Below are 15,985 nucleotides of genomic sequence, written 5' to 3' on the forward strand. Positions count from 1 at the left end.
CAGATGAATAAAGTACGAGTAAGTAAGTGCGAGAGTAACAATTGCAGAGAGTGGCCCAATCCTTTTTAGCACAAAGGACAAGCCGATTTGTTTACTTATAATGACCAAACGTTCATGAGGACACACGGGATTTTAGTCTAGTGCTTTCGCTACATACTGCTAATTAATCTTCATTGTTTTGATAAGTGTTGTGTGGGTGAACCTATGCTAATGTACCGCCCTTCCTAGGACTAATACATACTTGTGATTATACCCCTTGCAAGCATCCGCAACTACAAGAAAGTAATTAAGATAAATCTAACCACGAGCCTTAAACTCGAGATCCTCGCTATCCCTCCCGCATCGATATACCAACGGGGGCTCGGGTTTCGTCACTCCGGCAACCCCGCAATTGGCAAACGAGTACAAGATGCATTCCCCTAGGCCCATAAAGGTGAAGTGTCGTGTAGTCGATGTTCACACGACACCACTAGAAGAATAACACCACAACTTAAATATCATAACATTGAATATTACTCAACCATACTTCACTACTAACATTTAGACTTCACCCATGTCCTCAAGAACTAAACGAACTACTCACGAGACATCATATGGAACATGATCAGAGGTGATATGATGATGAATAACAATCCGAACATAAACCTTGGTTCAATGGTTTCACTCAATAGCATCAATAACAAGTAGAAATCAACACCGGGAGAGTTTCCCCTATCAAACAATCAAGATCCAACCCGAATTGTTACGGCGGTGACGAGGTGCAGCGGTGGAGATGGCGGTGATGATGATGGAGATGATGACGATGGTGATGGAGATGATGTCCAGCTCGATGACGGTGACGATGGCGTCGATTTCCCCCTCCGGGAGGGAATTTCCCCGGCGGATTCCTGCCCGCCGGAGAGCTCTTTTCTCTCTGGTGTTCTCCGCCCCGCAGAGGCGGCTGTGACTCTTCGCGATGTACCCCTGGAGCTTAGGTTCTCGGGATGAAGGCGTACGCGAAGAAAAGGAGGCGAGAGGGGGCTGTGGGCCCCCTCCTCACAGGGCGGCGCGGCCAGGCCTTGGGCCGCGCCGGCCTATGAGGTGGGCCCACCTCGGGTCCCCTCGGCTCCCCCTCCCTTCGTCATCTGGAAAAATAGGATTTTTCATATAATTTCCGTCAACTGTTGATCTTCCGAAATATTGCATTCTGACGGTGCTTTTTCCAGCAGAATCCAGGCTCCGGTGCGCGATCCTCCAATAATCATGAAACATGCAAAATAGATGAAATAACATAAGTATTATCTCCAAATATGAAATATATCAATGAATAACAACAAATTATGATATAAAATAGTGATGCAAATTGGACGTATCACCCCCACCCTACCACTTGTCCTCTCTTGGATCAAGAGTTTACGGTAAAGCGCATCCGTTGATGTACAAGAGGTGGAAATACAATTGACTATTCCGTCCCACTCCAGATCTTATGGTTAACACGGGTATTACGGCACAAGAATCACTGGACGACATTCGTTGTTTAATCCTAAATGGATATAAACCCTTGCAATGGAACCTCCACCATATCAACACAATCCATGGTTCTATTGCCCACCACATAGTCATATTCATAGTTATGAAAATAGTGGTTTTGTTTTTTATGCAATAGTGATAAAGATAGTACTTTGCAAGTAATTTGGTAAAAATACTCAAATGACATGAGCAAGCGATGAACTTGCCTTTCTTGGCTGCAAGATCATCATCGTCCGGTAAGGACGATGTTTAAAAGATTGGCAAGAATGCAATAATGCATAAGTATGAGATGCAATCGCTCTAAGCGTGACCTAACCCCGATGATTTAGGATCAGTGAGTTGTAATGATTGGTTCAGGGTGTGTTGCACTTTTAGAGTGATTCACAAACAAGGTTCTTATTAAGGATTGGTTGATTGGTATCATAAACAGGTGCTGCAATATATCATAACAATAACACTAATAGCACACAACAATAACCTTTGGTATAATCCTAACATGTGATGAATAGTGGTTGGTTTTAGCTCTATATGGCATGGTTAATGATTAATTATCATATACTTCAAAAGATTAACTTTTGAAGAACATGTTCTTTAATAAAGAACAAGTATGATAATTAGAGTTGTGGAGTTCTATGGTTTATTATGGTTTCATCTAGTTTCTGGAGTAAGTATTAGATGGATCACAACCTAGTTGGATTCATCAACACCAAGGGATTGTAAGGTTGATTAAGCCTAGGCATCCTAAGCAATTATTTATACAAGGTTGCTATCAAGATTGGTATACCTTGCTTGGTGATAGTCAGGCTAGGGTTTATAGATATTAGGGTTTCCTATTGGATCATCTAGGTTTGATTTGGATGGAAACATGAAATACCAATTTATTAGGGATAGATCTCTATTATTTTATGAAGACATGACAAGTATTTAGTTGCTACTATGGATCTATGAATGTAAAGAGGGTAACAAGATCATATACCATAATCTAGGGTTTAGGTTTAGGGGTAATTAGGGTTCACATATAAATTATAGGAACTAGGGTTCCTAAATGAATTTAGGGTTTTAGGGTTCCACATAAAATGACAAGGTTGTGATTTCATCCAATAGGGAATTAGGATTTTCATTTGATTAAACATAATCCTTAATAATTATTTGTTGTTTTATATGGCATTTTAATGTGAAGTAATGTTTAATATTTTCTTTATGTGAAGAATTAAAACAAGAAATTATATGTTTAGTATTTAGGTTTTAATAGTTTAAGATTTAAAATTAGTCTTTTTAAAATTTAGAGGAAACTCTAAATTATTGTTCCTTTGATTTTAGGGTATTTGTTTTATATTATTATTATTATAGAGGTAATTTTCTGTCACCCTATTTTAATTATTGGTTGTTATTTAATTAACTTTTAAATGATAAAAATTTCGTAGGAAAAGAATAAGGAGAATAAAATAGAATAGGCCAGATGGCCCATTGGTTTGGCCCAATGGCCCGGTCCAACCGAGTTGGCCAGGTCGGCCCGACTGAAGTCCTCGACCCGACCCAACCCTCTCGCTTTCTTCTCTCTTTATCTCGACCACGCACACGCACGCAGACACGCTCGCATCTCTGGTCGCCGCTGTGACCGTCGTCGTCGTTCGCCTTGCTCCGACCGCTGCTGGCCGCATCAGCCGCCGTCGTTGGCCGGCGAGGCTCCGCCTCCTCTCCTTGTTCTCCCCCATTGATACTCCCCTCTCCTAGATGCCTCTATCGCCGGTACTCACCCCCAGGATTCCGTCGCGTCGCCGCCGCATTCTGGCCGCTTCCGGCCTTCTCAGGCTCCGGTGAGTTGGGGTTCTTGATCCCCTCGGCAAGGTCTACCACTTCCCTCTATCGATCTGAACTTCGTGGTCTCTAGCGGTCGCCCCCGACCCTGGAACCCTAGGTGGTGTCCGACCGATTCGACCGTCATCGCCCCTACTTCGGCTGGCTCCAGTCGTCCCCGCACCACCCTGACCTCCTCTGCAGGACCCCCATCGACGCCATCCTCTCCACGCCCTCACTTGCACCCCCGGGGCAACATCTAGCTGCGGGTTGGCATGGTCGCCGCCGGCCGCTACTGTCTCCGGCGCCTCTGGCTGCTCCCCTTCGTCGACCCCATGATGAGGCCTAAGGGCTAGGATGTGCCCAGATCCCACGAATTTGACCAAGTGAGTGGATGAATGAGGTGGAAGAGGATGAAGAACACAAAATCCAAATAAGAACACACACACACAACCCAACACAAACCAAATTTACTCCCTTGGTAGGTTAGACCAAGCCAATAGAACCACTTCTTAGAGAGACCCTTGGGTAGAATCTAACAAGTGGGAGATTGGTGAGGAGATCTCAACTAGAACTTGGATGAGAGAGGGGTAGCCTTGAATCATCCATGAAGAGTAGAAATCACTCAAGAGTGCCTTGATACAAAGGGGATGAAACCCTAGGGAGACAAAGCTCATCTTCATGTTTAAGCTATCATCTTGTCTAACCCTAATTTGGGGAGAGGGATGAGCTATATATAGGCCCGAGATCCGTCCAGGGGTAAAAGGGGCATTACAATAAAGTAGTTATGAGCATAGATGATAAATAGACGGCTGAGATGAAGTTGACTTCGATGGGGCCGGCAGTGCCGGCGTGCTTGGGGCGGCAGTGCCGGTTGGGCCGGCAGTGCCGGTCTCGCTTGGGCGGCAGTGCCGGCCATGGCGGCAGTGCCGGCCAGGTGGGGGCGGCAGTGCCGGCCTTGTCGTGGCTGGCGGCCGGAGCGCTTCCCCTTCTTCTCTTCGGTCTTCCCTTCTTCTTCCGGGAATCATGTGGCTTCCCTCTCCTCGGCTCCTTGACGCTTCCTTTGGGGTCCTTGGCGAGATTGGTACCTAATGACACATAGACATAGATATGAGGTAGCAATCCGTCCAAGGTTATGTCGAGTTCAAGTGTATAGAGGAGTGAATTCACCTTATCATGTATGGACTTCACTCGGTCTCGGGTCATTGGTTCTCTTGGGGGAAACGTTGGCCATGATGTGGTTTCGACGATAGGCGGGGCTACATCATCTCCCCCCCCTTGGGGAAGAGTCGTCCTCGACTCTTGTTCCTCCTCACCGACGGTGTAGTCCATGACGGGTGTCCCATGTTGTGGTAGAGGGATAAAGTCGCGGTCGAAGAAGAGCTTGGGGAAAAACAACTTGCAAATGGAAAGCTTGTGGATGCCAATTTTGTGATCGGCGAACAAGAGGCTCTCAATCAAATACGAAGCATCAAGTCGTTTCTCCAAGAGGCATTTGGCAAAAATGGGAACCAAAAGAGTGTCGATGTATCCAAAATTTGGAAGGGCAAAAATTTGTGCATGTAAGAGTTGTAAGGTGTCAAAAATGTGTGGTGTAGCATTGTCCCAAACAAATGGAACAAACAAAAGGCAAGTATTGGCGGCAAAATTTGGTGCAAAATTGTTATATGCAATGGCAAAGCTATGGAGACTTCTAGCTTGGGAAAGTATGGTTGGCGTGAGCCAAGTATGGGTATCCTCAAGTGTCGAAGAATCCATTGCAAATGCCATAGGTGAAATGATAAATCCGAAGAAGAGCAACTTTATGAATGACATGTGGCACAAGATGCATAAGGTGTCTCTCACATGTATGACATGGTCCTTGAGATTCTCGGAGTGTATGATGATAACATCAAGATATACAACAACCATTGTGCCAACAAGATGTGTCAAGATATGTTGCATAAGAAGCAAAAGAGGTGACGAGGCATTGGTCCAAACCGGAAGCTCGACAAGACAAGCCGAAAACACATGAGGGCGAAGGCGTTTGGGAACATACCCTTTGGCGTGAATCCCGTGGGTTGGATCATGTATCTCATCCGTGTTGGGGTAGCTCTCAATTGCGCGTTTCGTGAGCTCATGCTCCGTAGCGGTGGAAGTTGTCATTCGGGTACCTATACACACAAAAGAGAAAACAAAAAGCGTGTGTGCATGGTAGAGGAACACATCATCCATCATGATGTTCCATGTCTTGTGCACATCACCATTAGTGTCAATCAAGATAGTATGAAATGCATGGCGATGGTGCATATGACAAGAAGGTGCATTCATGGCATGTGGTAACTCATGATCATCAAAAATAGAGAAGGCTATGGGGGCCATCTCATGGACAATGAAATAAGCATTCTTGCATACCAAGCACAAGAAAGAGCAATTGTTCACAATTTTGGATGCAAGGATCATGGAATGGTGTAAACATTTGGGGCAAAGCATGTGGAACATGTTATCATTGTTGTCGACAACCCTATGTAAAGAGCAAGTGTTCATCAAGGGTGTCACAACCCAAGCATGATCATAATCATTATCATTGCAAGCAAGCGGGGAAAATGTGAAGCTCTCATAGCATGGCATGGTCATGGTATCACAAGCAATCAATTTCACATGATCAACAATGTTATCAAGCAAAGCATCACATGGGAAAGTGAAAGTAGCATGTGAAGAAGCAAATGGATCATCGAGATCATGCATGCACTCATAAGTCATCATGTCCACTAGTGGGATCATGGCATCATCAACACCTATGTTGTTACCTTTGAAGGCCGACTCATTTGAGGTAGGTGTTGTGGAAGTAGGAGGATCCATGTGGTCGACATGTCCATCTTGGAGCAAGCATGGTGAGATATCATCATCTTCATGCACCATGTACATCGTCTCCATGAGCGGGAACTCGTCCTCCGTGGAACCTAGTGCAACATAAGAAGACACAAACGAGGGAGAGGTTAATGTGTTAGCAAATGCGACGTCCTCCATGGACCTATCATCTACCTCTCTCAACTCACTTTGTGTATCACTCATGTCCTCCAAATGGAAGCACTCAAACTCACATATGGGGTGGAAGTCACTCAACTCACTATCACTCTCACTCAAGTGGGCTAAGTGGCTCTCATCCTCACATGGGATTGGTACCAACTCATCAATCAAGCATATAGGAGTAGGCTCGACTATCTCATCTCCATGCGCCTCCTTGGTTGAAGGGAAATTCCCATGCTCAACCATCTCAACTCCATGCGCCTCCGTAGGTGAAGGGAGAATCCCATGCTCACCATGCTCAACTCCCTCGCCTCCTAAGTCGTCCTCAAGTGGTGGCATTTTGGAGACTTGTGTATTGAGCTTGTCGAAGTAGAGCTTCTTGGCGCTTGGCGTTGTGCATTGCCATGCCATGTGACCCTTGGCCTTGCATACCTCACATAGGAGATTGGGACATTCCCGTGGAGGGTGGCCTTGTTGCTTGCACTTGTAGCATCGGAGTCCATAGGCATATGACGAGGTAGGGGCCATTGTGGTGGTGGCACAAGAGATAGAAGTCGCCTTATGAGGAAGGTCTTCTTGATGTGCCCTCTCCATCCTTGGAGTGGTAGACACCCTATGATGGTGTTCGTCGCCTTCATGTCGAGGCTCTCGTCTTCTCGCCTCATCACCATGTCTTGAGTGGTGTCGTCGAAGATCATGTGTGGACGGATGTCGATGTAGACCATGAGGTGGTGGTGGTCGACGACGATCATGAGATGGTGTGAGTCGATGACTGTCCTTGCCATGCCTAGATGATGGCTCATGCGACTTGGCATGTTGCTTACGGCGCCTTGTGGAGCTTGGAGAAGAGTGTCGATGACGCTCATGATGGGGACGCTCTTGATGCTCCATATGGTGTACTTGAAGTCGACGATCTTGTGCATAAGCACTCTCATGGTGGCGCCTCGTGGAGCTCGAAGAAGTGTGTCGATGGCGATCATGTTGGGGACGCTCTTGATGATCCATATGATGGTGCCATCGTTGAGGTCCTCTATCTTCATATGTAGCTCCCTTGGCCAAGTAGGTGACTAGGTGAGGCTCCGCCATGGTGTCGATGTCGTAGGCGTGGCGTTGCTCCACCATGTCGTCCATGCTTGATGAGCCATTGTCGATGTAGAGCTCGTCGAAGTCGTCCTCAAAGTGGTGCTCCACCATGTCGTCCATGTTGGCGATGCTCGCGGAGCCATAGTCGGTGTAGAGCTCCTCGATGTCGGTCATGTTGTCGATGCTCGCGGAGCCATAGTCGGTGTAGAGCTCCACATGTTCCTCCACATCCGCGGTGCTTGAAGAGGAATCCTCCTCGGAGTAGTCCATGTAGTCTTCCATCTCCTCTTCTTCACTATCCATGTTAGCACGACAAAAGCTATATGGTGGGTGTTAGTGAAAGAAACTACCGTCAAGTCTCACCTTGAAGTGATAGAATTGGGTCAACTAACTAAACCAAGAGATAATTCAATTTGTGTTGGGTACACACACAAAAACACACGCAAAAGCTAGCAAATATGGTGTTAGGTGAGGAATGGTGGAAAGCCAAAAGTCAAAATCCGAAATCAAGTTTATTGTTAAGAGTGGGTAAGCTCCAAAAATCAAATGTCCAAATGGTGATCATGGAAACACGAAAGATGTGGAACTCACACACGAGATAAATGGGGTTAGTGCGACCAAGGAATGAGCGGAAAAGTGTAAGAACCCAAAAGTAAGGGTGCTCGGTGTCACACTAACACAAGAAGAGATCAAAGCTTTGGTTGCAACTTGAGAGACAACAAGATTCACACGCGGCCTCTCTTCTCTTTTCTCTCTTTTGCTTAAAAGCTTTTTACTCTTTTGTATTTGGTGGCACTTGACACTCTTTTGTATATGTATGTATGGGGCACTTGCACTCTTTTGCTCTTTTTGTGTTTTGGCGGCTTTTTTTTTTCTCGCACTATGTTAGCGTTAGCTCGCTTTTGCTATTTTGCCACACGAGTCCTTGCTTATAAGCTTGACTCCACACTACACACACACCTCACAATCGGGGCCACGTGCAATGTCTCGCAACACTTGATAAGCAATGCTCGATAGGATAGGTCACAAAAGGAAGAGGGGCTACAAGGTGGTGAGCAAGTTATACCTAGATGAAAATGTTAGGCGGTGTCGGAACACACAATTTGCGATGATGGCGGCGATGGTGTCGTAGTTGCGCCGGAGTCCGGGGTGCCGAAGGTGTCGCCGCGGTATTGATGTAGACGCGGAAGCTTGTTGGACAAACCTTGCACTCCGAAACGAAAACCGAGCAAACTAAGACAATGCCCGAAAATTTGGGTCACGACGAGCGATCGAAGGTGTCAAAATTTCGGAGTCGGAAAATTTCGGAAATGGTGTCTAAATTAGAGTCAAAATGAAAAGGGATAACTGTGAAAGTTTGGGATCAAACGGGCGCCGGAAAGTTGTCAAAATTTGGGGCAAAAAGTGGAGTCAGAATTGGCCGAAACTGGAACAGCGGATGTACATGGCCGGCAGTGCCGCTATGATATGGCCGGCGAGTGCCGGGCTCGCGCTGGGCGGCGGTGCGCGTGGTGCTTGTGGCCGGAGCTCGCCGGGATCGAGTGAATTTTGCGCGGAGCAAGGCTGGGCGGTATTGGCGTGCGATGGGCGGATGCTTGTTGCGGCCGGGGGCTTGGATTGCACGCGGAAATCAAGGGCGCCCGGTGGTCGAGCGCCGGAGCGAGCGGGGCTGATGGCTGCTGATGCTGCTCGGTGGCGCGCGGGCGTGCAAGGCGGAGGCTGATGGGCCAGGCGGCGGGCGAGTGTCGCGCGGCAGCAGCGTGGAGGTGGGCCTGGCGGCTGGTGGATGCGCGGCTTGCTGCGTGGTTTTGGCTGGAGGCCGGCGAGTTGCTGCAGCGCTAGGCAGGGAAGGTCGAGCGGAAGGAGCAGGGGCGGCTTATGCGCGCGGCTCGAGCAGGCCGGTGGGAGCGGCGTGGTGGTGGAGCTCGCGGTGGATGGGCGAAACGGGCGCGCGTGGTGGTCTTGCGGGGAAGGTGGAGGCCGGCGGCGGCAGTGCCGCTCGGTACGGGACGGCAGTGCCGGTGGGCCGGCAGTGCCGGTGAAACGAGGCCGGCAGTGCCGGTCGAGCACGAACTGGACGAACAGGACGAACACGGGGGCGGAAAATTGGCCAGAAAAATCGTCGATTCTGGGAGGAATAGAAGGAATTTGACAGTGAAATTTGGTGGAGATGTAGATCTACCATAGGAACACGAAATCCATGGATCAAAACCACTCAAAACGCAACAAAATCCAGATCTGAACAAAGGCAATTTAGGGCTATTTTTTTGGGAATTTTTTGAAGAAAATTTTTTGGGCGAATTTGGGTGGATGGGGGTCAAATCCGGGCTAACCAAGAGCTTCTGATACCATTTGATGAGGCCTAAGGGCTAGGATGTGCCCAGATCCCACGAATTTGACCAAGTGAGTGGATGAATGAGGTGGAAGAGGATGAAGAACACAAAATCCAAATAAGAACACACACACACAACCCAACACAAACCAAATTTACTCCCTTGGTAGGTTAGACCAAGCCAATAGAACCACTTCTTAGAGAGACCCTTGGGTAGAATCTAACAAGTGGGAGATTGGTGAGGAGATCTCAACTAGAACTTGGATGAGAGAGGGGTAGCCTTGAATCATCCATGAAGAGTAGAAATCACTCAAGAGTGCCTTGATACAAAGGGGATGAAACCCTAGGGAGACAAAGCTCATCTTCATGTTTAAGCTATCATCTTGTCTAACCCTAATTTGGGGAGAGGGATGAGCTATATATAGGCCCAGATCCGTCCGGGGGTAAAAGGGGCATTACAATAAAGTAGTTATGAGCATAGATGATAAATAGACGAGCTGAGATGAAGTTGACTTCGATGGGGCCGGCGATGCTGGCGTGCTTGGGGCGGCAGTGCCGGTTGGGCCGGCGATGCCGGTCTCGCTTGGGCGGCGAGTGCCGGCCATGGCGGCAGCTGCCGGCCAGGTGGGGGCGGCGGTGCCGGCCTTGTCGTGGCTGGCGGCTGGAGCGCTTCTCCTTCTTCTCTTCGGTCTTCCCTTCTTCTTCCAGGGAATCATGTGGCTTCCCTCTCCTCGGCTCCTTGACGCTTCCTTTGGGGTCCTTGGCGAGATTGGTACCTAATGACACATAGACATAGATATGAGGTAGCAATCCGTCCAAGGTTATGTCGAGTTCAAGTGTATAGAGGAGTGAATTCACCTTATCATGTATGGACTTCACTCGGTCTCGGGTCATTGGTTCTCTTGGGGGAAACGTTGGCCATGATGTGGTTTCGACGATAGGCGGGGCTACATCACCCCAGCTTGACCTGGTTGTGTTCGGTCCAGCGCTGGCCACTTCGGTGGTGTGGTGCTGGTGTGGAGATGCTGTACTACTGCTGATGGTGCTGTAATCGGTGACTACTGGTGGGTGACTCGACGCCGGCAAGATGGCGTCGCCGACGCAACCCTGGTGTCCATGAACTGGTGGTGCTGTCGCTATTCTCGCTGCATCCTCGACCTCGACGCCGGTGGTACGGTGCCGCAGACGCAACCCCGGCGCTGGTTTCTCCTCTATTTGCCCAAACCACTGTGAGCTATTCCCTTATCTCCCTCTCTGTATTCTCTATAGTGCTGAATTTGTTGGCCAGGAACTTATGTGTGCTTGGCCTGATTATCTACTTGTGGTGATTGTAGCATTGCTGCTAGTTGTTGCTTAAGAGTGTTGATTTCCTGTACCTATGCATCTACTGCTAATTGATTTAGTGCGCCTAGTGATTGGTGTGCTTATTGTGTGGACTGGGAAATATGGTTTGACCGATGACAGCTTAGCCCGTGGTGATCTCTTCCATGAGCTTAATTTATAGCTTGATTAATCCTTGTTTAGTTGGTGCAAGGATGCCTCTGTTTGGGTGATTATTTAACCATGGCATGGTCGGCTTGCTTTTCTTCTCCTATTGATGAAGATGAACTAGATACTATGCTGAAAATTAAATTCACTTATCTGTCAGCATGTTTATATAAGCTTGAGCTTAATTATGCTACCAAAGAAAGTCATGGTTAGTACTTGTGTTGCTTGGCAATATCATGATGCTTGTTGGCTGGTGGCAATTAAATGATTGTTTTAATCATGGCTCTGCCTGGAGATTACTTGGTTGGTCAGGGAGCATTTCCTGGACACTATGTAACCTTACTGTCTGATGATGAACATGTAATTGCCCTACTGGCTGCTATATTCTTGTGATGCCCCTGTTTGGAATTGTTTTATCATCCCAGGCATACATGACTGGTTATGTTGCTTTTACTGAAAGGATGCATTCTATATTTACTTGATGCTTGGTTAGGCAATTTACTTGATGGCTTGCTGTGTTAGCTTGTATGCTTATAGCCTCTGATGGATGGGACTGCTAACTGGACATGTGCATACATGATCAGATCTTGTGGTTATGTTGATGGCTTGCTTATACTTAAGCTGATAAGAACAGATATGGCTTGATTCTTTGGCCCGACCAATGATGCAAAGGCTGAGGCAAAAATATTGGATAAGAACGAGATACTAAATTATGTGATTTAATTCTCCGTGATGATTCTTGCATAGCATCCCTATGCAATACTGAGAGAAATCCATCTTTCTATCCTCCTAGGTGAAAACCTAGTTGAAGGGTAGTTAGATGGAATGATTTTTATTCCATTTATTTTCCCACAGATGTGTATGCAATCTAAAGATACATATACTATGAGCTATTTAAGCTACTGGTTGATTTCTACCTGTTGCTCCCTAGCTTGATATCCGGTGGATTCTTCTAGCTTCTGTGATACTTTGCTTCTGGTGACATTCCTGCTCCTCCTAGCTTCTTGATTTGCTTGGTTGGTTTCCTCGGATCCGGTTAATGATTCGGTGGGTTATCCGATGTGTTGTTCTAACAAATGTTGGTGTGTTCTTGCTAGTACTCGCTAAATGGATAAGTGCTCATGGTTTGCTTGAGTGCGGTTGGTTGCTTATGGAGATATTTGGTTCAGATTTGGTTGTCTATCTGCCTGGCTTTTATATTGATGTTGTATGGTTGACGAGCACATGCTATGCATGTGTGGTGTAAGCTGCTTGTGTGCTATCGCCACCTAGTGCCAGAGAACAAATTCCCTTTCTTCTCCTCCTGCACAAGCTACGGCTGATGGATCCTTATCCATGCTTGGCTTTTGTTCTGTACTACCATACTGCCAAGTGTATTGCTCCACTTTGACTGTTGCTATGAAAATGGTTATCTCTAATGGCTTGCTGATAATTACTTGACTGATGTACTTATGTGAGTTAACTACTGGTGATTGTGTTACAGGATTAAGCATTATTTTATGATTTACCTGATGACTTTCAGTTTAGGATCATATTGACTTTTTCATGTCAGTGATGATTCATTTAAACAACTTTGTGGCCTTTTAAAGGATTCTAGCTAGATTAGAGGGAGATTAAAATAGTTGCCTTGTTGCCTAAAAATAAAGCTGAATGATTCGGTTGTTGCACGCTTGTCCCTTGTTGCTTAAGATATGATTAGTGACTGTCGATGACAACGCCTCGTTGATGCCTCAGATGGAATAGTGATCAACCTTCTCACAATGTCTCTTGTTGCCTAATTTGGATTTACTCCATCTAATCATCATTAGGGAATTAAGACAAGTTCTTAATTCCTAATAGCTAGTTTCCAATATTAAAATGTCTCCCAAAATGCGGAGGCAGACATTTTAACCTTAACACAACATTTCTTGGTCTTTATTGTTTATTTTGGAGGGAAAGAAGAATTAAAGGATTGAGAAGATTAAATTTAGGAATTCTTCTATTTCCATTTTCTATTCTTTGTAATTTGGTTTCTTTTATGGAGTTGTAAATAATTGAATTGTGATATTTGTAATAAGGTTTAGATTATCTATCTATTTTGAATTATCAAATGCGTTAACTTTTACATATTGTATTTCATATTATAGGTTGGAATTCAAATTCAATTCAATATCTTATTTGAGTTCATGTTATTCATATTTGATTTGGATTCAAACTTGTTCTCCCAAAAACACATGAATGCACAAAGGTCATGTCGAAATTTGTCGCACTTACATCGATGACAAACTCAATTCCATCGATGCAAGAGAAACCTCGATCACTTTGACAGTTTTAAACAAAAGCGTGAAAATTCCCCGGATTTTCTATGCATGAATGCAATGCACACATCTGTTTCCTCTATTTTTGTAACCCCAAATCCTGGGATATTACAGTCTCTACCCCTTAAACTAAACTTCGTCCTCGAAGTTTGAACTCTCTCACGTTTCGGAGTATGGATCTGACTTGTGCAGACTACATCTTTTCTCGAACTCTGTGGTAATATTATTGGATATAATTGAGTATATCCCTTGTCCAGATTCTTCCTGGAATCCATTAGTGTTTGCCTTTGAATAGTGGCTTCTTCTTTCAATTCCATGATTTCTTTCAATATCATACTCTTGTTTCCTTTCTCATTGAAGATTAAATAATTGGAACTTCTTCTGGTGCTGATAGACTTAACTAAGACTAATTTGACAACATACTCCTAATTTGTAAATAGGTCTTTGTTTTCCCTTACTACCAAAACTGCAATAATGGTACTTGGTAAGGTACTTACTATGGAAATGGTCGTGATGGTTTATTTCCCTAAGAATGTATTAGACTCATTTAGTCCATCCAATCATGGTTTATAGTTGATACCTATAACTATTTTGGTTCTTTAGGTTCCATGAAAGGAATATTTCAATTAGACTTTAGTTTTGGTATAGTCAAACTCCTTCGGTCTTTGGCATTCCAAAGCTTTATTTGGTCTACGGTATTTCCTTCATCCAACTTCCTTAGATCCCTTCGTACTTGTGAGTAAATATTACTCACATTCTCAAGTTATAGTCCAATTCTTACTTCCTCGAGGTATAAACCTCGGCTTCGAGTCCGACATCCATCTGAAAGTAATGTCCAACAATCTTATGAAAATAAGATTGAACTTCCTCTCAGTTCAGACCTTCTTCATCTATCTTGCTCAAAATATTGAGTTATTGTACATCCAACTCAATCTTTACTCTACCCCTTAGAGTTTTCTTATGGTCTTTAACTTATTTTCTTCCAACCATTGGACTCATGGCTAGAATCTTCGTCTTGGTATGGCTTATGATTACATGTATTTTGTTTTGGTTTCATGGAAAAATCAGCGGTGTACCCACACAATTGTGAATATCCGAAGTGATTCCTACGATTATTTATTCATGATGGCAAATACATCTCATTTAAGTAAATATGATGATGGACGGTATATTGACTTACCCGTCACTATGTTGCTGACAAGGTTGTCGACTTGGTTCATAGTCTCGTACTTTCGCTCTTGATCAGGCTTTCCACTTGACTTCCTTGAAGATGCCCCTTCCTCGTACTCACTCCTTTGCAGTTGTACTCCCAAGTAAGGTCTCTTTCCTCCTGTTTGCTGAACTTGAGCTAACTGTCGATTTGTGCATTTGTTCCTCTTATGTCCCTCTTCTCCACATTCATAAAAAATCACATTTGTTTTTCTGCATTCGCTCTTGTAATGTCCTCGTAATCCATAGTTGCGGCACTGAATATTTGATAATTTTTGTAGATTATTTCCCTTTCTTGATGGAGTTGCTCCTGGTTGATTCATGGGTTGAGAATAGGGATTGGTTTGAGATTGTAGGTTCAACTCTTGTTGATATGCGGTTCGAACTCTCTTTATTGATACTCCATCTTGCTCCTCATTATCCTTACCTTCCAAGGTTCTAACACTATCCATTAGTTCTTGGAACTCTTTTGCACGCACAATCCTGAGCTGCATTTTCATTACTGCCTGCAGTCCCTTCATGAATTTCCTTTGTCGTTTTGCTTCCATGTTGACTTCCTTGCTAATGTAATGAGATAGACGATTAAACTCTCGTACATGTTTCATAACTAGAAGGTTGTTTTGCTCTGTTCCTTCACATCTCTTCCTTTTCATGTTGCCTTTAACGACATACTCCTGGCAAAACTTATTCTTGAAGTCTGCCCAGGTGATAACACCTTCTTCATGCGATATAAAATTCAAGTCTTCCCACCATGTTGCTGCAGATCCAGCCAAAAGGTATGTGGCATATCGCACTTTCTCATCATCTTTACATCCCACACTTTTAAGTTTACGGGATGTATCCATCAACCAATACTCTGCTTCCATAGGCTCATCTACCATAGAAAAACTTAAGGGTTTGGTTTTCAAGAAATCCACCATTTTAATTCTTGGTTGTACTTCCTCATGTGGCTTGTCTTGTACTCCTTTCAATAAATCACTATAGAACTGGTGTTGTTTCACTTTATCCTCCTTATTTACTCCCATCATGTCTGCCATATACTGAGGAAGTTCTACTTCACTAACTGGAGGTAATATTGGAGTTGATTTTTGTTCCGTGATACGTCCAAAACGTATCTACTTTCCCGAACACTTTTGCTATTGTTTTGCCTCTAATTTGTGTATTTTGGATGCAACTAACACGGACTAACGCTGTTTTCGGCGAAGCTGTTCGGTGTCTCGTTTTTGTGCGAGAAATCCAACTTTCGGGAAAAACCTCGGGA

Source organism: Lolium rigidum, chromosome 5 (assembly GCF_022539505.1).
Source record: "Lolium rigidum isolate FL_2022 chromosome 5, APGP_CSIRO_Lrig_0.1, whole genome shotgun sequence".
In the NCBI taxonomy this organism is placed as follows: domain Eukaryota; kingdom Viridiplantae; phylum Streptophyta; class Magnoliopsida; order Poales; family Poaceae; genus Lolium; species Lolium rigidum.